Source organism: Cryptomeria japonica, chromosome 7 (assembly GCF_030272615.1).
Source record: "Cryptomeria japonica chromosome 7, Sugi_1.0, whole genome shotgun sequence".
NCBI classification, from domain to species: domain Eukaryota; kingdom Viridiplantae; phylum Streptophyta; class Pinopsida; order Cupressales; family Cupressaceae; genus Cryptomeria; species Cryptomeria japonica.
This window is the reverse complement of record NC_081411.1, coordinates 269,109,636-269,135,484: the sequence shown is the minus strand read 5'-3', so window position 1 is coordinate 269,135,484 and position 25,849 is coordinate 269,109,636. Positions and strand designations below refer to the sequence as shown.

Genomic DNA, 25,849 nt, shown 5'->3' with positions numbered 1-25,849 from the left:
ACCATTTTGCAAGGTAAAGTCAACATATTCACTATGAAAATGGTTTTGAAATTCTTGACAAACCTTGTAAATGGCTACAAAATCTTCATCATTTGGATACAAATCATTGAAGCAATCAACTCCAATACTCTGAATTTGCACTTCTTGCACTATTAGTAGCCTTCTACTCAAAGCATCTACTACTTTATTACATTATCCCTTTTTATGCTTAATGGAAAATATATATGATTTCAAGTACTCAACCCATTTAACATATCTATGACTCAACTTATCTTGTGAATTCAAAAAACTAAGAGCTTGATTATCTGTGTAAACAACAAACTCTTTGGGTAGCAAATAGTACCTCCATTTTCAAAGAGCTTGGACAAGAGCATACAATTCAAGATCATAGGATGAATACTTCTTTTTTGAATCATTGAGCTTTTCACTAAAGAAACCTACTGGTCTATTATCTTGACTCAAAATAGCACCAACTTCTATGTTACTTGCATCACATTCAATAGTGAGCAACTTATCAAAACTAGGAAGAATGAGTACTGGTTGTGTAGCTACCTTTTGTTTCAAGAGTTCAAACCCCTTATTAGCTTCTTTGGTCCACTGAAACTTTGTCTTGACTCCACCTTTAATATTATCTAGCATAGGTGCACAAATCTCACTGAATCCCCTTATAAACTTCCTATAGAACTATGCCAAACCATGAAATCTTTGCACTTCACTTTCTATTTTTGATGTTGGCCAATTGGTGATGGCTTCCACCTTTGATGTTTCCATTTTCAAGTCTCCACCTGAAACTACAAAACCAAGATAGACTAGTTCCTGCTTCATAAATTCACACTTCTCCAAGTTTATTGTTAGTTGCTCATCATACAATTGTTGCAATACAAATTTAAGATGCTTTAGATGTTCATCTTTCATTCTAATGAAAATCAAGATATCATCTAGGTATACAACAACAAATTTACCAATAAAATCTTTAAGCACTTCATTCATGAGTCTCATGAATGTACTAGGAGCATTAGTGAGACCAAATGGCATAACAAGCCACTCATAAAGTCCTTCATTATTTTTCAAGGTTGTTTTCCACTCATCGCCTTCCTTTATCCTGATCTGGTGGTAACCACTCTTGAGATCAATCTTTGTGAAAAACTTTGCACCTCCCAAGCAATCCATCAAATCTTCAATCCTTGGGATAGGGAATCTGTATCTGATAGTGATGTTGTTAATGGTTCTTGAATCTATGCATAGCCTCCATGTTCCTCCTTTCTTTGGTCCTAACATTGTAGGTACGGCACAAGGACTTATGCTCTTCCTTATCAAACCTTGATCTAAAAACTCTTGTATGTGTCTAGCCACTTCTTTATTCTATTCTGGGTTCATTTTATAGGTTGCTTTGTTGGGTAATGAGGCTCTTGGAATGAAGTCAATTTGATGGCTTATGGCTCTAGTAGGTGGTAGGGTTGTTGGTGCTCCATCACTTAAGATTTCTTTAAAGTTGTCTAGTATTTGCTGCACTTCATGAGGTATTTGAACCTTCTTTGCTTTCTTTTCTTCCTTTGGTTTCACTATGAGAGCAAATCCTACTCTTTCACCCTCTTCAAGAGTGTTTATGAACTCTTTTTCACTCACCAACAAGGCATTTGGGTTTTTGGACTTGCTGCCCTCTCCTTCATCATTTAAGGACTGAATTTTATATGTGACTCCATCTTTTTAAAAAGAATAAGATTTCTTCTCACCATTATGAATGGATTTTCTATCAAACTACCATGGCCTACCTAGAAGTAGGTGGCAAGCATCCATTGGGAGTATATCACACAGGATTTTATCCTTATAACCCCCTATTGTGAACTCAACCCAAGCTTGTTCATTCACCACCACATGCTACTCCTTGTTGATCCAAGTGACCTTATATAGACTACTGTGTGGAACTCTCTCCAATTTAAGTTTATTTTTTGCTTCCTCTAACACAATATTGTCTGTAGACCCTGAATCTATCACCACTCTGCAAGCCTTACCCATGATCTTGCACTTGATTCTAAATAAATATCTTCTTTGAGTTGGTTCTGCTTTGTTTGGCTCCTTGATCAATACTCTTCTCATCATTAAAATTTCCCCATCTTCTGAAGCTAAAATCACTTCTTGTGTCTTACCACTTGCTACATCTTCTTGCGCATAATGTCACTCTTCTTTCACCTCCTTGAGATGAAGAATATTTCTCAGGGAATCTATAGGCAGGATGACCCAACTTTTGGTAATTGTAACTATTGGCATTATGTGAACCGGCATGAAGACATAATGATATTGTATGTTGTCATTGATGTCAAAATGAGACATGGTGAGAACCGGCACATGTGATAGGTGAAGAGAGAGGAACTGGCATATGTATGAACCGGTTTATATGCCAAAGTGAAGCGGCACATTTGTTCAAGGTGAACCGGCATGTAGTTATGTGAACCAGCACCTGGTTGGTAGGTAGCTTCCACTTCAAGGTTTCTGGTTGGAGCAACTCAAGTGACTCAATCGGTAATCTTCATGTGATGAGTTAGCAGTATGATGGAGGACAAATCGTGTTGCCACGTAAGCTTTATGCACATGAAGGATCTTGCATGAAGAAGACTATTCCTATCCACCTTGGGAAAGTGCAAAGTCTGTCAAACGGTGATAATGCGTGATGGGTTATCAGCCGCCATGAAATGGGTGGATAATGGACGATGGAGAATGTCTTGAGATTGATTCAAGATTGTTGCATTTAATGTAGTATGATTCAATGGTCAGGATTGAACCGTTTGAATTGCTTAACCTAACAGGTTTAGGGTTTAGGGTTTTTGCTACCGACCTGTATGTTTCCTATAAGGTTGATGTTGTGTTTCCTTCTGAGATAGTTGGCAAAAGTTGTGAGTGTGTATCCAAGGGAAGTGATACGTGATTCTTGCCAAACCAAAGGAGAGAAGAGATATCTGCAAAGTGAATGTGCAGAAGGTGAAGAGGAGCCAAAACAAATCTGCATTAGCATTGAGTGTTGTTAACAGATCGTTGTAATACCTGTTGATCTCTAACCACTTCAACAGTTGTAAAATCCCCTAACAGGGTAGCCTTAACTGGCTTGATTCAAAATCCCTTAAATCGGGTGGTCTTAACTGGCTTGTTTCAAATCCCTTAACCGGGTAACTCGAGGCTAATGAGTTCTGAGAAGCTTGAGAAGCTTAGGAGATCCTTTCAGCTATTGAGTTCTTGAAATCCTCTAACAAGGTGACCCTACTGGGTTTAACCCTTAATCGGGTGATCCCTAACAGGATCGGTTCCTACCAGAACCTATTGTAATGTCCTTAACCGAACAAGGCTCCTAACAGAGCGGACTTCTAAAGAGTTCAAAAAGCAACTTGTGGGTATTCATCCCCACCATGGTTTTTCTAAGTTGGATTTCCACGTGAAAAATATGTGTGTCATGTGAAATGCTTTTGTCTTGTGATGCTTTGTTTTACCTGTTAAGCACATGAAGGTTCTATGTTTTATGCCTGTCTATAAAACATATTGAACTCACTGTTGTGAAGATCTGATGGTCAAGTTTACTTGTTTATGCATTAGAATATAATGATATTGTGGTATTGAGCCAAGAGGAAAGCTTATTGAGTGACCGGTTCATGACTAGTTGAGCTATAATGGATGTTGTCGGTTGCACTTTGTTTTACCGGTATCCCTGTTTGTTAGTCTTTTGGAGTATTTGTTGTCAAACCAGTTTTGGACTGTATTGGTGTTTGTACTGATTCACCCCCCCCCCCTCTTAGTACCGGTTTGGTACTAGTGGTTCATCATTGAGTTATCAGTAACACTTCATGGTGGAGAAGTAGGACCCTCTTCCTAGTCCACTAGATCTACCTCTTTCTGGGTTGCTAGATCCCCTTCCTCTATAGCTTCTCTTGCTATTAGAATCCCCACTTTTCTCTATAAGTTTGGACTCTCCTTGGGGCCTTTGCTCAGCTCCTCTTCCACCAAAATTGTCTCTATGGCCACTACCATCTCTTCCCCTACCTCTTCCTCTGTTGATTTGTTCTTTCTTCTTCCTACTTTTCTCTTCCACTTTGAGTTCCAGTTGGTAGCACTTATACACTGTATTTGACACAACAAACTAAACTCTTCTTGTATATTCCATCTCAAGCCATTGAGGTATCTTGCAAAATTTATATTCTCATCTTCCACAAACTTTTACCTCAAACATAATATTTGAAAATCCTCTATATAGGTGCTCACATCTAACTCCCTTTGCCTCAAATTTTGCCTCTTCTTATATAGTTGGATTTCATAATCATCTGGTATGTAGGTTTCCTTGACCTTAGACACCATTCCTTTCCAGGTTACTATAGGTTGTTTCCCTCCTTTTCTCTCTCAACTTGAATGAACTTCCACCATGTTAGGGAAGCCCCTCTCAACCTAGACTTATCTACCTTCACCTTTTGGGCCTCTGTCACCCCATCACATTCAAAGTGATTCTCTAGGCCTTCAATCCACTCCATGACTGAATCTGGATCCATCTTGCCACTAGAAAGGGCTACACCTTCTAAGGTTTTGTCACTCAATGCTTTCAAAGCCTTCAATAAAGGTTCTTGTTCAAGAACAAGGTCAGTTATAGGGATCTCATCTTCTATTGCTACCAATTTGCCCTTATCATCCACCTTATCACTCACTTCTCCAGTCCTGACCTCTACAGAAAATAGTTTTATCTCTAGCTGCTCCAATCTCTCCCTTAGTGCTCTATTTTACTCTTCTTGGTATTCTACTTTCTTGGCCAACTCAGCATTTCTCACCATATTGAAACCACTCACTTCTACCCAAGACTTACTTCTTGCACTGATACCACTATGATAGGGAGATACTCAAGAATTGGTTCAATTTGTGTGTTTGCAATCAATTTGGCTTGCAAGTTCCCTCAAAGGTAATTTTTGAAGGTTTTGTCACTTTTTTAGGTACTATTTATTTGATGTATTTCCTTCTCTAAGCTTCATATCAACCCTAAGATCTTCCTACCATGTCAGTTCTCGTTTTCACTCAAACTTTGCTCTCAAGTCTCACAAAAATGAAACTTAGCTTCTTAGCTCCAAACACTAAGATCACTCACCAAGAGTTGTAGGAGTTTTAGGACATTGTCTAACATCCTCTTAGGCTTAATTCAACTTGATTTTATGGTCTTTCAATTTGTCTTCTTACCTGATTTGAGGAAAAGCTCAAAACAGGGCTACAAAAAAAGAGCCCCAATTAGCACTCCAAAACTGCTAAAATGCTTACAACTCCACAAACTGCCAAAACACCTCATTAAATGTTTGCATTTATGGATACCCTTTATGGATATATTTCAATTTTTTCTATGAGGAGGTCTAACAAGACCGTACAATTGTTGTCCTATAAATGTGCCTAAAAAAAGGGTTTTCAAGGGTTTTAAGTCTTCAAACAACTTATCACCATTCCAAACTCTTTTTCAGGCCACAAAATATTTTGAGAAGGTCTATACCATCATTATGAAGCCTTCCAACTTCCTTCCCTGAAAGCATAAAGATAAACACTTGATGTGCAACGAAGTTTCAAGAGGAAAAGTGCTCAAAAACCATTGTATTTCAATACTTTGGCTACTAAAAATGTATTTCTCAACTAATTATTCATTGGAAAACTCTTCCATTTGGATTAAAAACTCTGATAAAACTTCATTCCACCTTGGGAAACCAAAATAAGGTTCACTTGGTGTGGGTTTGTAGAGCAACTTTGTTTTCACCATGAAAGTTCACTAGTCGGGCTATGGGAGCTCGCCTAGTTAGCAACAAAAACCACTTTCTTTGCCATTGCCAATGAACAGAAACTTGTATGTACAAGAAGGATATGTATAGAAACTTGACTCTTAGAGGCCATGGAGAAAGATCCAAAGAAAATCAAGTTGCTTCCATTATTGAAGCCAAACCCTTACTCAACCGAGAACAGGGCAAAAACAAAATAATTTTGCTACAATGCTAAAACTCCACACTAGCACACAAAACCAGGTGAGAAAGCTTTAATGAAACATGGCACAACTACCCAAATGAAAATAGTATAGCTAAATGCTCAGGAAGTACAAACTGCTATACCATTTGGAGCAAAAAAGTGTAAGAAAAATGACAAAATCTTGAGTTTTTGTATTGAAATCTTCTTTTCTTCGAATGCCAACCTGATAAAAATTTGTGTGAGGCTTTAAATAGACATTCACCACCCAAATAATTCCCAAGTATGGACCAATAACCACCTTTTGCCTTATTTTTTCAAATTTTCAAAAAATTGTCAAAATGTTGCTTGACAACTTTGACAATTTTTAGTACAATGAGCATTTTTGACTTGTGAGCCAAATAGACATAACTCCACCATGTGAAATGGTTTACTATAACCACACAAACATATTTCAATGCCTAACAAGGCTTTATAAGCCATTTTGACCATTTTCCACATTTTGCCCATTCTAGGCTTACAAAGCATAAAATGTCAAAAATAGACCAAAAATTCAACAAACAACAAAACTAAGACACAAAGGACACTTAAAAAAATTGAACACGCCCTTTTTACATACAAAAAGTCAATTATTCAATTGAGACCAACATAGGCCATTTCAAACCGAAATTTGATGAAGTGCTCCATGTGATAAGAGGCGCCTGAGTCAAGTATCCACTGCTGTGAAGAACCTATTGTAGCCACAAATGCTTTCCCTTTTCCCTTAGACTGTGAGGAAGAGGAAGGAGTTGAATCCTTCTTGTTGTAGGTGGATGGCAAGTTGATGTTATATTTCTTAAGAAGATTTGTCAACTCATCAACTTGCTTGGCGTGGCCGCTCATCATGAGCATACTTCTTGCAATAAGCACAAGTTGGTTTATCCTTCTTAGGTGGAGTCCCCTTCTTGGAAGAGGATGAAAAATCTCCTTGTGATGGAGAGGATGATTGTCCTTTTTCCTATTGTGGCTTTGACTTAGATTGCTTCTGCTTCTTGTTGGAATCTTTGCCTTGACTCCCTTGATTAGCCACCAAGGCCTTGGACTTTGAAGACTTGAGAAGCCCCATATTCAACAACTTAGATTGTTCCAATATCAACATTTTATGTGAAAGCATCAAATGAAGGCATTGTAGGAACTCCCCACTGTCAAATGATGAGTTTGGAAGCTTCAAACAAATGTTGCATATTCAGGTGCAAGCTTGTCTAACAAGTTGAATATCAACTGAGCATCCTTTTTGTCAATTCCACAATCCTTAAGCTTAGCTCTTAGCTCATTTGCTTTGGTGACATAATATTAGATTGTATCAAAACTTGGGATCCAAGTTGGTGAGCTCATTGTCAATCTTGTAACCTCTGATTTGATCAACTTGACCATACAATTTCTAAAACATTTCCCAAGCCTTTTGATTTTAGAACACTTCTCAATGTGAAAAATGAGGTCATGTGATACATGCTTACACAAAGTTCCAAGAGCCATGAAATTATTAGTGAGCCATTCTAATTGAGCATTAGGATCAACCTTAGGATCAGGTGGTGCTTCTATTGTTCCATCTATGTAATGCGTGAGTCCTTTTTCCTTCAATTTGCTCCATGTTTTAATTTTCCAAGATGCATAATTATGTGGAGTTAAAGGTGGAAATTTATGAGGACTCATAGCAACAAAAATGAAAGAGCACAAGGAAAGAGAGGCACAATCACACAAGACACCCCCCAAATTCACTCAATCAAAGAACCCCCCCCCAATTGATGATTTGGCACTTTATACTTAGTGCGTGTACAATGGGCCACTTGCAAAAAATGGCAAAGTGGACTTCTAATTTCAACTTTATAACTGCCTCAATGAAGCCAAAGGAGACTCAATCTGATAATGCAAGAGACCTAAACTAAGATCCAAGCAAATTACAAGTACCAAGTAGACCAAAAAAGACCAATATCTGAAAGTACAATATCCACTCAAAATCTCTGAAAACTGATCATAGATTATGAAAGTAGATGAAAAATTATGCACTTCAAAAAAAAAGACACCTGAAAAGGAGGTCGTATGAGCCCAAACGAAGCCTTTGAAGTTGCAAAATCGAGAATCTGAAAATTATTAAAAACTTGTGCACCAAAATCAGAAAATAACCACACCACTACGGAGAGCATGAAAAATTATCTCAAATCAAAAAACATTGCACCCAAAAAGGAGCAAAATTGAGCAAGTTATGAGCCTCCAAAGTTGGCCCGAAAAACCAAACTGCTCAATGGAGAGGGGTCTAAAATTTTCAAAAAGACGCTGACGCGGGCTGACGTCAGCAAAACACTGTGTTAAATTTGATGGTCGTATGACCGTCAAAATGGTCATCGCACCCCATGGCTAACCATACGGAAAAGATGATGTGGCGACTGACAAGGCGCTACTGACGTGTTAGAGGGTTTCCACAGGCCGGTGGCCTCCTGCAATGTGGCGGGCATGGATTCACCAATTTAGGCTGACTGTGCCTGGTTGGCTGGTTGCCTATGGTTGGGGTTGTCGGAGCCGGAACCGATGGCTACCATTGTCGGGGCTACCGGAGTGGGGTCGCCGGTGGCCAGAAAGGCGGAGGCGGTAGCGAAGACCAGGGAGCAGCGACGGGGAGCAGAGGAGATCGCAAGGGGCCGCTGGTGGCTAGAAGGTGGAGGGCATGGGGAGTTGTGCGGTGGCTGGGGTCTGCACAGTAGCGACGTGATAGCAACCTGCAACCTGCAGTACGACGGGGTTCACGGGGGGGGGGGTCTATGAATCCCAAAAAAATTGCCCTTTTTTTAATTTTATTTGTTTTAAAAAACTTCCCCCTTTTTTTAAAAAAAAAAGAATTTTTTTTTTTAAATCCGAAAATTTCGTATTGTACCGCCCAAATTGGGCAAAAATTTTCTCCACACCCAAAATTTGACTTTTGCAAAATAGGTTGAGTTTATACTCATTTTTTATGGAAATGGCCTCCCGAACGTAATGGTGAGGTCGAAAACGATCTAGGATGCGTCCAAAATGTGTAGTACCTCAGATCCAAAAATAGAAGCCTTCCAAGATGTCTCCCAAAACCAATCAATGAAGCCCCAATGGCTCTGATATTATGTGAGATTTTGCCAAGATCAAGGGCACAATGAAAAGCACAAAAGAGAGACAAAAGCATGATAAGAACAAACTGTATTCTCATCAATATGCAAATGATCAACTGGATTAAACAATATAATGAATATGGGCCTACTTATATAGGCAAGGCCATATGGATATGTGAGCACACAATCATGACATGTGGCTCAATGAGAAACAAGGGTAGGTAGGAGAAATAATATAATATTCCACAAGAGGTGGATGACCCACTGAATGTGGAGTGTAACAACAAGATAAGACCACAAAAGGTGGATTTTTTCCTACAAGCTATATCCCTATGTGCACACTTCCCTAAGTGTCTCATATCCAAACTACGATAAGATGCATTATCCTAAGTTAACTTAAGTAAGGTGTAATAATATCCATGATGAATAATTATTTACACCAAAAAAGGTAATTCATGTTCTTGTGTATTTACTAAATATTTGTATACTACGCATGTAATTTTCATTGTATTATGTTAGAAAACAATGAAAATATCATTTGACAATTGTTGCAATACGTTCTACCTCTATCTCTCCCAGACAACTTTGACAATAATGTCAAGAAAGTCATATATGATCTCAGAAAATACATGAGGTAAGTAGTGATCTTTGTTCAATTTGTTGTATAGATAATATATTTGTGATTTGTTTTACTTGTTATGTAATATATTATATATTATTTTGTAAAGTCTCATTTATATATTTTTACATCTTGAATCTCTTCTAGGTGGTTGTCATCTAAAGAAATCCATAAAGAAGATATAAACTATTGGAAGAGAAAAATTCCTCATTTAATGTGTGAAATGCAAAAGTGTCTACCTTCAACTTTTTTTCAATGCACAAGAACACTACCTCATACACCAAGTTGAGGAGATTGAATTGTGTGGACCTATACACACTAGGTCAATGTGGATGGTTGAGAGGCACTTGAAATTTTTGAAGGCTTTGGTTCAACAAAGAGCACATCCTGAGGGTTCTATGGTGGAGGGATATATGGTATACCAGACTATGGTGTACATTGTTGAATATCTTCCTAAGTTTGCAGCAGACATCCATGTAGATCGCATTTGGGATCCCAACCCCATTAACAAATTCAAAGGGGAGTACTTGATGGGGAAAGGTAGATTGAGGAAAGTGAGAGGCAATTATAAGATGTTATCGTAGTTAATTAATTCTTAATCTTCTAAATAAATCGGATCTAAGTCGTCTATTAATTATTTGTACAATTGGTCGGGAGTGGGATGCGCTACATTTGTATATTGCAAATAATCTTGATTGGATGACGGTGTGGATTGAACGATGTCAACATTCTGGTCGCACATTAACATGGGAGGTGTGGCTTCATTGGTTAAAGAAGCTCATCATAATGGAGAGTCCAAAGTTAAGCAAAGGGAAATTGATTTAGCATATGGTTTAAGAGATAAACAGGTACGTATAATTTTATTAAGCACCCATATGTTTATCAACTCACGATGCAATAATTTTAACATGTTAGACATATTGCAGGTCAAACACCACAAGGCTATGTGCTGCAATGGTCATAAATTTTACATCAAAAAGTTGGATGACACAAAGAAAACTTGTGATTATAGGATAACTAAAGTCTTTGAGGTGACCAATATTTCATCTAGAAATGACATACATCCTTAAGAGTCTCAAAATTGATACTATGGAATTTTGGATGATATACTTGAGTGTGACTTTAATTCCTTCAAATTAGTTTTGTTCATCATCAAATGGTATAGGCTACGACTGAATAAAAATGATCCTGATAGAACTGTTATTGAACAAAATAATGGATTTACAATGGTTAATACAAGGTTGTTTGAGTCAGTTGGGGATGAACCCTATGTTCTTCCAAGCCAATGTGAGCAGGTATTCTACTCAGAGGTTCCACATAAACTGGGTTGGTCATTTGTTGTTAGACATGATCCAAGAGGAAGGTCGATAAAGTATAATGAGATGGAAGAAGAAGATACCGAAGAAGTAGAAGATGATGATGATGATGATGATGAGGATGAGGATGATGATGATGATGATGATGATGATGATGATGGTGGTGGTGGTGGTGGTGGTGATGGTGATGGTGATGGTGATGGTGATGGTGATGGTGATGGTGATGGTGATGGTGATGGTGATGGTGATGGTGATGGTGATGGTGATGGTGATGGTGATGGTGATGACGATGACGATGATGACGATGATGAGGATGATGATGATGATGATGATGATGATGATGATGATGATGATGATGATGGCGATGATGATCTTGATGGTCATGATGATGAGTTGGATGAAGAAGAAGATAAATGACATGAATGAAATGTATGACATCTTTTTGAACTTTATGTTTATTTATGGAATTTGGACTGTTTATTAGCTATGTGATGGATGGTGATTTAAAATACATATGTGATGGATTACATGTTATGATGATACATTTGACATTTTTTTAACTTTGTGTTTATTTATGGAACATGGACTGTCTATTAGCTATGTGATGGATGGTGATTTATGATACATATGCGATAGATTACATGTTTATGATGATACATATGTGATGCCTATGATGCTCAATTACATATATGATGATACATATGTGATGTTTATGATGCTCATGATACATATGTATTTATTGTTTATCAAATTACAAATGCAATGCTTATGATGCTCAATTGTTGGTGCTAATTTCATGTATATATTTTGTGTGATGATGCCACCCTTGGTGTAAATAGGTAATTGACTTTAGACATCGTCAACCCTTTAGTTGAGGATCTTGCACAGTCTACATAAAGTAAAGGTAAGGAATAAAAAAATATACAATGATTATGATGATTGCTATTGTTCATGTTGTGTACTATGTATTTTTTTGTATACGTATCATACAATTTTTGGCTAACATAAGATAATTAAATTACATATGCAGGAACCTAAACCCCTTTGACGAGGATCCTGCACAATGTCATGGATCGACGGGTATAAGTCAATACACCCTATAGAAATAGTTTATTTTAAAAAAAATACAAGGAAAACAAAGTCCCTCAGTTCTTTAAACCTCGACATTAGCAGCAAATCTAATACAATTATCAACACTTGAGGCCCCAGTTGGACTTATTCAATTTTTAATCTCAACGTCAACTTTAGGGCTGACTTCTTCATCAACATTACCCTCATTTTCAAAATATCTCGCTCATTACCAACCAACTCTCTCATTTGATGGAATGCAGGTACCACCAAATAGGTATTTCTCAGATGTGTCTTCCTCAAGTGAGGGAAATGTAGGAATAGTCAATGAAAGTGATACATGTAGTAGGTCTAAAATAGGGAGCTCAACTAGAGGTCAAAAGATTAGAAGAAAATTAAGTAAACGCATGAAATTTTTCCTTGCTCAATGGGGTCATGTTCTTATGATGATGAGACCAAAGGTGACATCAAGGTGCCCTTGAGGTACAAACATCTAGAGAAATTATGGGTACCCGAGGAACTTCCTCCAATAAACACCGATTTTTGTGTTAATGAGAGGATACATCGCATACCACCTTCATCGTTACATGGTTTGGGCCTATTTTCCATGGATGGCATAAAGGTATGTTACAACAAAGTAGCTGAATTGATGGAGTATGTCGGACCTTGTTACAATTACAAAAAATTGGATGTAGATTGTTCGATATAAAAAAGGTATGCGTAGGTATGCACTGTCAGCAAATTATATACAACAGAAAGATAATGATCAAATTAAATGAGTGGTTGTATACATTGATGGAAGGCCAAAAGCAATAGGGAATATTGCAGGTTTTATAAATAGTACACAACCTGGGTCAACTAATAAGCAACCCAATTGCATATTTGAGGTGTGCGAGGGAAATCATGTATTCATATGTGTGATAAAATCAATAAGTGCAGGGGAAGAGCTACTAATTGATTACAATTTGAATCATATAGATACAGACAAAGTTACTAACATGGGGGTGGTACGTACTATATACCATTTAAACCAACCTCCAATTAATGACTCCAATATACCATCTTATTATTAAGTTTTTTTGCTAAGTCTATTGGTTTCATTTCGCTAACGTGTTTAGATTTTTTATCTGTCACAAGGTGACTTGGATCTGTCACATAGCACAGACAAGGATGTAGGTCCCGACACTTCTACCAAGTAGGTAAACCTCATTGTAATTATACAAATTAGATAGAAGCAAATTGTTACAATATTATGTTATTTTCTTGAGTGTTTTGGAGTAATTTTGATAGTGTTAATAATATTCTTGTCATAGATGGATGTTTGGGGAAAGGGAAAGGAATCTTCCTTACATCAGCACCTCAGCACAATATTAAGTGATGAGGACTACGCAATTTCCACAAACCCTATAGAAGTGATAAAAATGTCTATCACAAAAATTAATAAAGAGATTGTTGCTTTGGTATGCACAACCCCTCAGACTGATGAGATAAAAGATAGGCTGAATCAATTGATGCAAGCAGAAGAAAACATGCAAGTAAGCAGTAATGAAAGCTTTAATTATAACAAAAGTTCAATAATGGTTTATATTGTATACTCTTTTATGTCACTAACTAAAATATGTACATGTTGTTTTTATAGAATTTCATGTGTGATCTTCAACCTGGTGGACATGATCAGGGTATTGCAGGTAGTGCAGGTGATGACCATGTTCTATACATTAAAACTACTCCTTCTTTGGACTTGTGAACTTGCTTTTTTAATGCTATTGTTATTTACAAAGGCCTTTCCCTGTCTATACTATTGTTCTCTCTTTAGAGTGAATAATAATAATAAGTTTTGTGTGTATATATGATTGTAATAATAGTTTATTAAACTGTTAATAAAGTATTTAGTTGCACAATTAGAAGTTCTCATTTGATCTGATCTGATCACTTGTATTTTAAATAACTATTATTAAATTATATTTCAAAGTAGGGACATTACAAAGACCAATAAGACAGCATGAAGTTTGACAACATGAGATAGCACATTGAAGCAATCTAAATAAATAGATTCCATAGACTATCTTTTGTAAGGACTATACTAGTTTATCACTTACACTGCCCTCTTGTCACAAATTTACATACCTTTGTCCTACATCAAAACCTACCTTCCTTATTCTCCTTCATATTGTTGTATCATTAAGATTAGGATCGAACACTTAATAAAGGTTCATATTTCTTTACAACTCTTAATAAAGGTTCATCCTTGTTTACAATTCTTACAGTTTTCATATATTTAATGTATTATTCTTCAAGTGTTGCTAATGTTCCTGTGGAAAGGCCACCTCACTCGAGGTTATTGCCGACTGCAATGTCAGCAATAGGCAGCATGTAGATGTCCTTTATTGCTCATCATGTTGACCCGCCCCATTGTTGGTAGATCTCTCTTTTGCTCTATCTTTTGTTATGTGTTTATTTCCCTTGAAGTGTTCTTTCTTGGGGGCATTTCATAGTGGATTCATTTTCTATAGTAGGAGATGCACATGAGGATGTGCCAGAGGTGAATACTAGTGATACCATACCACCATTTCCTAGATCTTCCCGTATTGCTAGTACGGGAACGTTGCAAACCACATTGGTGGTGAGCGACAAAGACTTGATTCCCTTGAAGATACAGAAGGTTCCAGGTACCTTAAAATTATTATTATATATAGTGTAATTGTAATTTACTTACTGATCACTCATTTTGGACTAATTATCCCATGATTTTTTTGTAGGAAATGATATTTTTTATCAAAATCTTAATGGCATTGCATTGCAGATGTTTGGGCCCATCATACGTAAAAGGTGGAACATCATATGTGAACTAACCCTAATCCACTATTTTTATTACACATCATTTTTAGAATAGTTTTCCTTTGATCCATTTCTTGAACTATATTAAAGGTAGCTTCAGTTCATTTCTGAATCTAATAGGTTTGTTGTTTTCTTAAAAGGTGGAATGATCAAGAAAACAGGTTAAAAGATGAACTCACAAACCGTATGGTTGATTTGTTCGGAAATGACACATTCGACAAAACCAAGCTCCTTGAAAAAGTTGGCACATATCTAAAGTATGTGAGGGACCAGTACAGGACACATTTAGAGAAGAACGTAAAGTATGAGCGCCCCCCCATGATTCCAAAGAGGGGGTGGAAGGACTTGATTTTGGATGCAAAGGAGAGAGTTGAAAGGAAAATAGAAGAAGGTACGTAATACTATTAAGAATGTAATTATGTACTAATTACTCTTTATATTTATATAATCTAACATATTTCAAACTCTTCATAGACTGAGTGACATGTCATAGGAAACCACGGCAAGACAAGAAAAGCACGGGCAACACAAACTCGGCTCATATGAAACTTGCCGCATGAATTGTAAGAATTAGTAAATGAAATATTGCATCAAAATATTTATAAATTGCAAACAATTTTTTTTTTAGCAAACAATACAAGCAAAATTCATGATACTAAGTAAAAATGCAAGGCTGTGAATTCAATAGAGCGCCCACAGAAGATGACAAAATAATTGCCTACCAACAAGGCTATACAGTCGTGGTTGAACGGCTACGAGAATTGAGTCGGCAAACATGAGATTTTGTTGCATCCGTCACACAGGTAAATAAGCTATATGAAAATAATTTCAAATTGAATACCTTACCAATAATCTATTTGATGTTAAGTTCCAACATAAAGTGAATTTATTTGTTTTAATTAAGCAAGCAATTATAACAATACGCATGACATTGGACTGTAGCCTGATAATCGTGGAACACAACCTCCACATGAAGGTTCAGATGTGCATCCCAGTAGTGGAGGTATTCATTTGCTATTCAATTTTTTTTATGTAATTATTAATACAAATAAACATCTTAAATTGTAATTGGTGTAGAAATTAATGTAACATTTTTTGTTAATATTTTAGAGCATGTAGTCTGTGGTGACCAAGTGGAGCATGATCCGAGTAGACAACATCAAGAACATGATGTTCTCCAGTCAGGTAAAGAGGACCACTATTATTCATTTAAACATATTTAATTGCAATTGGTGTATTGATTAATGTAACCTTTTGTATTTCAACTCCAGAGGATCTAGAGGGTGTTCAACATGTTGAGGTTGAGGCTAGACAAAATGATTTTGAAGATGATGTGGCCCCATCAGGTAAAGAGCATCACGGTTATATTCTTTAAATTAATGAAATACTTGTAACAAAAATAAAAAATAATTTGAATTTAACCCATTTATTTGTTATTGTAGAGGACCCCCCTTTGCATTGGTGTCCTCGTCCTTAGAAGAGGAATAGGCATACATCGAGATCACAAGCAGAGGGCGGAAAAATTGAAGAGGGGGGGAGTGATGAAGAAAACAATGGTCCACTTAGACTTTTCATAGCTTCAAAAAAAAAATGATTATAATCTACATTATTTGATAATGACTGATTTTTATGTTTTAATGAATGTAATTATGTGCTAATCAAATGTTCATGAATGATATGTGTTAATTAATATTGATGAATGTTGCATGTTAATGATTGCTAATGAGTGTTATTTTTTATTGAACATGAATGTTATATTTTATTAATGGATGAAACAATGAATTAATGTTAGATGTTAATAGGGAATTTAGAGTGATGTTAGGGGGGGGAGGGGCCAAATGAGCGTCCACCTTCACATGGTTGGCCCTGTTAAGTAGAGAGTATTAAACTATTCTCAAAACCAAGTGAAGCTCAATAAGATAACACACTTTTCAATATTTCATTATGTTGCACAGCTAATCTTATTGAATAATGTATATTGAATCTTAATTGCAGGGTCCAACAAATCCAACACAAACAACACCACAAGTAAGTGGTTCATTTTTTAAGTTTTTTTTTTCATTATAATCTAGGAAGGTTCATCTGTAGTGTTATGTGTAACTGTGAAGGTGAGAAATTTTTTATTTTTTTTAATTCTGACATTTATGTTTTGTTCCAGGTGGATGACTTGGAAGAGGTCAGTGATTACTATCAAAATAGGGGTCGCTTTCATGAACTCATATCTGTGTTTGTGATGAGTGGCAGCACTGGAAGGAACTTACATATTTATATATTCAAGATGATGAAAATGATAATGTTGCCACTACTATCATGAACCATTCTCCAGAGGCATGGGATAATATGCAATACAAAGATGTTGTAGTTAAAGTGGCCAAGGTTGAATTGTACTACAAAGATGTACACTTTTATTTGCAAGAATGCCAAAATCTTGTTAATGACCTTTTGAATGTCCTTGCCCTTAGGGTAGACCATACACTAGTGGTTGACATCATGTGTAAGGTATGGCTCTAAACTCTTTTTTTTGTTACTGTTTTTAGGATTACCGAGATGTCTTTCACTTGGGTATTAAGTTATTCTAGATGTTCTCTTTAGCAGCTATTTGGTTTGGAAAAATGTCATGACTATCTTTTGTTCTGTTGTATTTGTTATCCACACTAGACATCTCCATCTTGTGAAGTCGTACATGGTTGCAGTACAGAGCAACAATGTAGTTGTTGTTAATGAGGCTTTGAATGAAATTTATGTAGAAGAGGAAGATTATGATAGGCTTCGAGAATCTATAGATATGCACGCTAACTTTGATCAGATAGGACTTACTCAGAGGGTGAGAGGAACTTTTGTATTGGTTCTTTCATTTAAGTTAAAGTGGGATGTAATTTAGCATTTGAATAGTTTTCTTATGATCTTCAATTTCAATTAGGTTGAGAAACATGAACTTCTTGAATTCTGATTAAAGGTTTTTCTATAGAGAATTTTTGAGGAGGCAAATGATTCTTGAATTCTATCTGGTTATATTTATTGCTTGCTGAATATTATGAAATGCTTACTTATAAAATGTTTATGAAGTTGTGCCTGTATAAATTAAAAGTATGATTCCTTGATGAAGATTGCTTCTGAAAATACCTGATCTAATTATATCAAATCAACAACACATCGGTGCCTTCATCCCTTACTGATTTCATACTATTTCAAATTGAAAGACCCTACGTATAACCATGGAGATAGTTTTAATAACTTGTTTTCAAAACAATACCATCACATCAAAAGTATCTATATGGAATGTAACTAAAATATAAAATGTAGTTAGTCTTATTAAATTTTAACTCTGCTTTGAAAGACCAATAAGACAATTTGAAACTTGCCAACCAACCTTTCAAACTGATGCTCAAACTAGAAATTAGTCTCAATCACAATAGCATAAGATAGCACATTGACACAATCTAATAAAATAGATTTATCACATGGAACTAATCAATCAATTGAAAAGCATATACCATTCAGAATGAAGAACACTTGAAATTTATTTTGAAAATAGATAATCAAACCAATTGATTTCAATATGTATCATCCATCAACTTTTATATTTCCAAAAAATAAACTGCATAAGTGTTATATAAAATTATCTTGATAAGATCATAAAACTTGAGGTTTCTCCCCCACTTGTTCTAAAAGATCCTCCATTTATAGATGATGATTCAGTTTGAAAGTGAAAGGGCATATACCCTTTCATTAAAACTAAAACTAACAAAAACTAACTAAAAACTAACTTCCTAAAAATTGTCTTTACAATATAAACATATTATAAAAACATAGAAAAACATGACTTTGGGCTCCAACTTAGACATCAGGTCTAGTCTCCCAGCATCTTGCCATAGTTCTGGATATGCTCCAAGTACTTCTCTGACTTATATGTGTCTACATCGTGGATGATATCCCTGACAATTACTTCTAGCCTGAACAAGTTTTCCATCTATTTCACAATCTCTACCAATTCAATTCCATCAATGTTGGCAATATCAAGAGCGACATTGAGAAGACTGGCATTCTGAGATCCATACGTCTTTATCCTTTATCTCACCCTTCTAATCAGTTAACTATGGGAAACCATGTTGAACAGTGTCTTTGCATTCATCATATTCAAATTGTAATTTTTCATCAAATTTATTGTGTTTAGCTAGCAACCTCTTTATTTTTTCAATTTCTTATGTTTCTACTTTGGCCATTGTTTTATCGTTCAACCTTGCTCCCAATCTATTTGAAATTCTGTTATGTGAAACTGCATTGTCCGTGTTCTTTTGAAACACAGTCCAGAATTCTTTCAGAAAGCCTTGTAAAACCTCAAATCTTTTAGTTAGCAATACACCAGTAGTATCTGCCCTCACACTTTGCATCTATTTGAATATCCTTCTATTTTCTTGTTGCAACTCCCCACATTTTTTCTTCCATTGAGAGCTATCCGGAGTAAGAACCATTGGCACATATTGCCCACTTCTCCTTTGCGTGTCTTCATAGAACACCTTGTACTAGTTCCTCTCCCTCACTACTCTGACCATCTGTACTTTATTGAATTTTAAAATATTCACTTTGATATCAGCAAAAACAATTGGATCAATTTTACCAACTTTTAGTTTCATCATATGGCCAAAGACCTTGTTAAAATCAATGATCTTTAGTCTCTTGTGGGGAGGGTACAGAGCCCATAACCTCAAAGATTTCTCATCCTCATCAAATCTTGAACCAATAAATACATTATTTACACCTTGTATATCCAATTTGAATTCCTTGTTTTCTAAATGCAATAAACTGTCAAAGATAAAAGAAGCATTGAGGTCCCATCCGAGAAACAAAATCACCCTAGACTTTGTAAGTAGTTGCCTCCCCTTTTGAGGGGTCATTATGGTTATCTCTGTATCAATTTCCTCTTTTAATTTTTTTAACAACTCAGCCTCATTATCAGGTGTTATGTTGGGAATAGAGTCCCTCAATTTCTTCCCTTTAAAATTGTACAAGAATGTTTTAAATTCTTTGGAATGAATAAAAACATCATCAACAACAAAAGCAGAAAACTACTCTAACCGAGAGTCAGCATGAACTTCTAATGTTGTCTCTAATTGGCCCTGCATGTCTGGCTCTTCTTCCTTCTATGGTACTTGCCATCTAGAGACAACTGCATTCTCATCAGATTCACTTTCTTCCTCCTCCTTGATTTCAATTTCCTTGATTCTCCATCTCTATTCTGCCAGTTCATTATTCAGTTGATCAATTACCTCTTTGGCCTTTTCATCCTCCATGTTCGTGAAGATATATTCAGCCTCAATACTGACATGCAGATAACCTCCCAAGTTATAGCTCTTCTTGCAAGACTGAATGTATCCTTCAGGATCATAGTTTTTCCTAGCATAATGCTCATACAAATTGTATTCTTCTATCAACTTCTTATAAATTATTTCATAAGCTTTGGTTGACACTATGGTGAAATCACCAAAACTCAGTGTCCTAGGCAGGAAGGCTTGCTTACGCATATCTGCAAAATATTTAGCATTGGACACACTCAATTGCCTCACAATCTCTAGATAATCTATTATGTCTGGTACTAGTTTTGGCAACATGTAGGGGCTACCCTCAAATCCATATACTCTAAAACATGTAAAATCCTTATTCACAAACCAGTCTCCCCAGTTATGATCAACAATGTGTCTTTCATCATAATCCCTGGGTCTTAGGAACCTCTTGATCTCGTCAGAGATAGACCCTTCACATGAAATCCCATACATTTGGTACAATGGCATCATGATAAGTTCTTCAAACTTAATATAGTTGGATCTCATATATCGAGAATCCTAAAGAGATGTCCATAATTGGACAGGTTGCTCATCACCGTCCCTGTTCTTGGTATTTAATTTTAGGCTCTCAAGCCAAAAACCCTTTACATATCCATAAAATAACACTAGATGCATCAATATTGAATAAAATTTGAAATTGGGATGAGTATCATCCCTAAGGTTTAAAAAACCTTCGTGCAACCTCTCCACCAGATATGTTGCATAGTCAAAAGGCTTAGGTTCATACATTTGTATATTAGAGGCTAACACCAATGGCCCAGTGCTTGCAAGATCAGGAACCTCCACCCCTCCTACTTGCCCACATGACATATATGTGTAATGCAAGTAGTGTCTGAACAAATAAATGTTGAATGGTGGCCCGTCTTCCTCTGTTAATTTTCTTGCCTGCCTCTTGTGAATGGAAAATTTACAATCGATATATGTAGTGTCCATTCTGAGGTATTCTCCCTCCAACTCCCCAAAGGACAAGGGCTTATCATGACAGGGGTCTAAATTGAAAACCTCATTTATGGTACCCGCATAAAATTTAATAAATACTTCCCCATTTGGGAGCTGAATGCACCTCTTCACCGAATTATAATTCCTCACCAAAACCTCTAGCATCTTATGTTTACAAAAACATTGAGGACTGTTAGCTTACCTAAATTTATCATCCAAGGATTGCAGAGCAACATCTCGTTGCTCCTTCTCAAATAGTGGAACATACATAGTTCATGTCCCCTTATCTTGGTCCAGACATCTCCGACCTCTTTGTACTTGTCTTCTAATTGGTCTCTCCCCGGCAGGTGCTACTTTGACCTTCTGGATTTTGGGTCGGGTGCCTGCATTTGGTCTATTAGGTCTTGGTTTAACTTCCTGACTGGAGGGACCTCTTCAGTTTTTCCTTTCTTTGCCTTAGATTCAGGGCTCCTGGCTGCCCTCTTCTTTCCTGTTGAACTCGAAGCTTCCATTTCTGCAATTACAATCCTCTGCTCTATTTTTCAAAGGTGCAATGTGTTCTATCTGTGTATTCTTCTTTTACCAATGCAGTATTTAGACAAGGCAATTTCTAGTTTTTTTCGTATTATTTTGCAATAATAAACTTCTCATAAAATTTGCCTCTATGAACCATAGATGCATATCTATTGCAAGTATTAAATAGAATACTTTTTAAAACTTTGATTTTGAATTCTGATATGACAATGGCTCATCGACATATGTCTCCCCAATGAATATTTCCCTTTTGACACTCTTTGAACATCTTTTTATCTTCTTTGACATCTTACTTTCTATTATCGGGATACCCTAAGCCGATGACTCCTTTTCCTTTTCATTGATATATCTCAAACCGATATTCTCATCGGGTGTCGGGTGAGCTCATTAAGCGTTATCACTATAGGCATTGTTTCCCCGATGGGATTCACCATCAGCATAGATCTTCCCAATGCAACCGACTTCATCACCATGAGTCTTCCTAATAGTGTCTTTGCTCCACTCAATCAGTCCGCTCCTTCATCAAGTATCGAGGTAATCCAAAATGAAACATACCAATAAGCAAAGTCTTCTCGATAGAGTATGTTCCATTGATATATGTTTCACTGATGATTTCTTCGAGCGTTAGGGTGGCTCAAAGTAACACATACTGATCACTTTGGCTATACTGATGCAACCGGCTTCATCGCCATGAGTCTTCCCAATAGTTTCTTCACTTTGCTCAATCAATCTACTCCTTCATCGGCTATCAGGGTAATCTGAAATGAAACATACTGATAAGAAAATTCTTCCCGATAGAGTATGTTCCATCGATATATGTTTCACCAATGATTTCTTTGGGCATCGGGTGGCTCAAAGTAACACATACCAATTGCTTTGGCTATACCGATGCAACCAACTTCATCACCATGAGTCTTCCCGATAGTGTCTTCACTCCATTCAATCAGTTCGCTCCTTCATCAGGTATCAGGGTAATCTGAAATGAAACATACCAATAAGCAAAGTCTTCCCGATAGAGTATGTTCCATCGGTATATGTTTCACCGATGATTTCTTTAGGTGTCAGAGTGACTCAAAGTAACACATACCGATTGCTTTGGCTATACCGATGCAATTTGCTTCATCACCATGAGTCTTCCTGATAGTGTCTTCACTTCGCTCAATTGGTCTACTCCTTCATCGGGTATTGGGGTAATCCGAAATGTAACATACTGATAAGCAAAGTCTTCTCGATAGAGTATGTTCCATCGGTATATGTTTCACCGATGATTTCTTCAAGCATCGGGGTGGCTCAAATAAATACATACCGATCACTTTGGCTATATCGATGGAGTCTTCTTTTCACCACTCTTATTGATATAAGTCTTACCGATACCCTCATCGGCTATCGACAAGACAATTCTCCACTGTTGATGCTAGTGTTTACTATGTTGATGGGTCATATCGGTATATTTTTTGCTGATGCATCAATTCTCCTTAACTTTTCTCCTTGATCGATATAACTTCTACTAATGATTACAACTCCAACTTGCTACGCTCTCTCATCAATATATGGTATCCGAATGCCTCCTCACCTCAATCGGGTGATCGTGAACTTGCAGAGGAATTGGTGGTGTATTTTGTGGAATAGGTATACAATTGGTGAAACATATAGTTGGTTGTTCTCTCCCATAGAGTAAAGTATATTTTGAGTTTTCATTTTGGATTGGGGCATTGAAATGGGGCTTACTTTTACAATTTGGAATTGCAGGGCAAGAAAGAATGCTTTGCTTCATGCTTGTTCATATGCTATGACTTGATCAGACCAGATGTGGCTTTGGAACTTTCCTGGATGAATAATATGATTGACTTTGTGTTTCCATACCTATTTCAGGTTCTTGATATACTCTGATGATTCTATAAATATTTTAAGTTTCTCTTTAATAAACATTTTAAATCTTCTGCACAATTAAATAGCTAATATTCAAAGAATTTATTTTTCAAAGTTCATTCGAGAATACATGACAAAAGTTGATGAGCTTGTTAAGGACAAGTTAGAGGTTGTCCAAGAAGAGAAATCCAAGGAGAAAGAAGAGAAAGATCTTGTTGCTCAACAGGTATGCATTTTTCTTAATTGAGCCTCAAGGAGCACGTGTTCTACTCTACTGATGGTTTTTAAAAATTCAAAAATAAATATGTGCCTATTTTGTTTACAGAATATAGCATTTTAAGAGTATAATTAAGGAAATTATAGAAAACAACATGTGCATTTTTAAGAGCATAATTAAGGAAATTATAGAAAAATAGCATTTTTAAGGAAATTATAGAAAAATTATGTGCTAACATATTGCACTGTCTAAAAAGGATAATCTTTACAAGGATGCAATGGAAACTAGTTCTCAATCAGGTGATCGTGAACTTGCAGAGGAATTGGTAGTGTATTTTGTGGAACGAGTTAGAGGTTGTCCAAGAAGAGAAAGATCTTATTGCTCAAAAGGTATGCATTTTTCTTAATTGAGCCTCAAGGAGCACTTGTTCTACTCTACTGAAGGTTTTTAAAAGTTCAAATAAATATGTGCCTATTTTTTTTACAGAATATAGCATTATAAGAGCATAATTAAGGAAATTATAGAAAATAGCATGCGCATTTTTAAGAGCATAATTAAGGAAATTATAGAAAAATAGCAATTTTAGAAAATTATAGAAAAATTATGTGCTAACATATTGCGTTGTCTGAAAAGGATAATATTTACAAGGATGCAATGGAAACTAGTTCTCAATCAAGTGATTGTGAACTTGCAGAGGAATTGGTGGTGTATTTTGTGGAACAGATATACAATTGGTAAAATATATAGTTGGTTTCTCTCTCTCACAGGGTAAAGTTTATTTTGAATTTTCCTTTTGGATTGGGGCATTGAAATGGAGCTTACTTTTGCATTTGGAAATGCAGGGCAAGAAAGAATGCTTTGCTTCATGCTTGTTCATATGCTATGACTTGATCAGACTAGATGTCGCTTTGGAACTTTCCTAGATGAATAATATGATTGACTTTTTGTTTCCATACCTACCTCAAGTTTTTGATATACTCTGATGATTCTGTGAATATTTTAAGTTTCTCTTTAATAAACATTTTAAATCTTCTGCAGAAATAAATATGTGCCTATTTTGTTTACAGAATATGTATGCTCAGCTTCTTCCCCTTTGCTTTGCCAATACCTCCAATGCCTGGCATGGGAGTGGGCATGGGAGGTTGCTTTCAACTAGGTATGAGTGGAATGGGAATGCCTCCCATGCCAGCTTATGGTATGCCACCTACAGGTGGCTATTGATGGGATTGAAGAACTTAACGTGGGACACAATTCTTCAATCATACATGGTTTTTTGAGGGTGATCTTCGAGTGGAAAGATTAGATTGTCAAATTATTTTTATTTTCATTTGGTTGGTTGATACAAAATAATGAATCTTTAGTATTATCATATTGGTCAATCACTTCAAATATTTCCATCCACCAAGCATTTGACATCTGAATCGTCGCATGATTAGATTGTCAAATTGTTTTCATTGTCGTTTGGTTGGCTGATACAAAATAATAAATCTTTAGTATTATCATATTGGTCAATAAGTGAAAACCTTTCCATCCACCAAGCATCCAACGAGGATGTTGTATGTCCGACAGCATCCTCATCGGATAAGCAGTGAGGGGCATCAAAATTCTGACACCCACCAATTTATTCTGATGACTATCGAGTTTTATCGATAGCTAAGCAATGACGGGGCATTGGAAGTCCAATGCCCACCAAATTTATTTTGATGTCTATCAAGTTTTGTCGGTCGCACCTAAACTGTGACAAGGTCATCTAAATTCAGATGCTCAAACTGTTGCACATACAGCATCCTCATTGGTGTGGATGCCCTCGTGTCGTCAAGATTCTGACGGTTATACAGTGATGGGGTTGTCTGATTTCAGACACCCAAACCATCACACATATAGCATCCTCGTCAGTGTGGATGCCCTCGTGTCATCAAAATTCTGATGGTTATAGAGTGACGGGGCCATCTGATTTCAAAAGCTTGAACCGTCGCACATACAACATCCTCATCGGTGCAGATGCCCTCGTGTCATCAAAATTCTGATGGCTA

General features: G+C 36.4%; 1 pseudogene; it reads left to right on the top strand.

The window, feature by feature from the left end:
* The first annotated feature begins 8,523 nt into the window (after window positions 1-8,523).
* On the top strand, window positions 8,524-25,037 carry LOC131856661 (clathrin heavy chain 1-like; annotated as a pseudogene).
* Window positions 25,038-25,849: the final 812 nt, after the last annotated feature.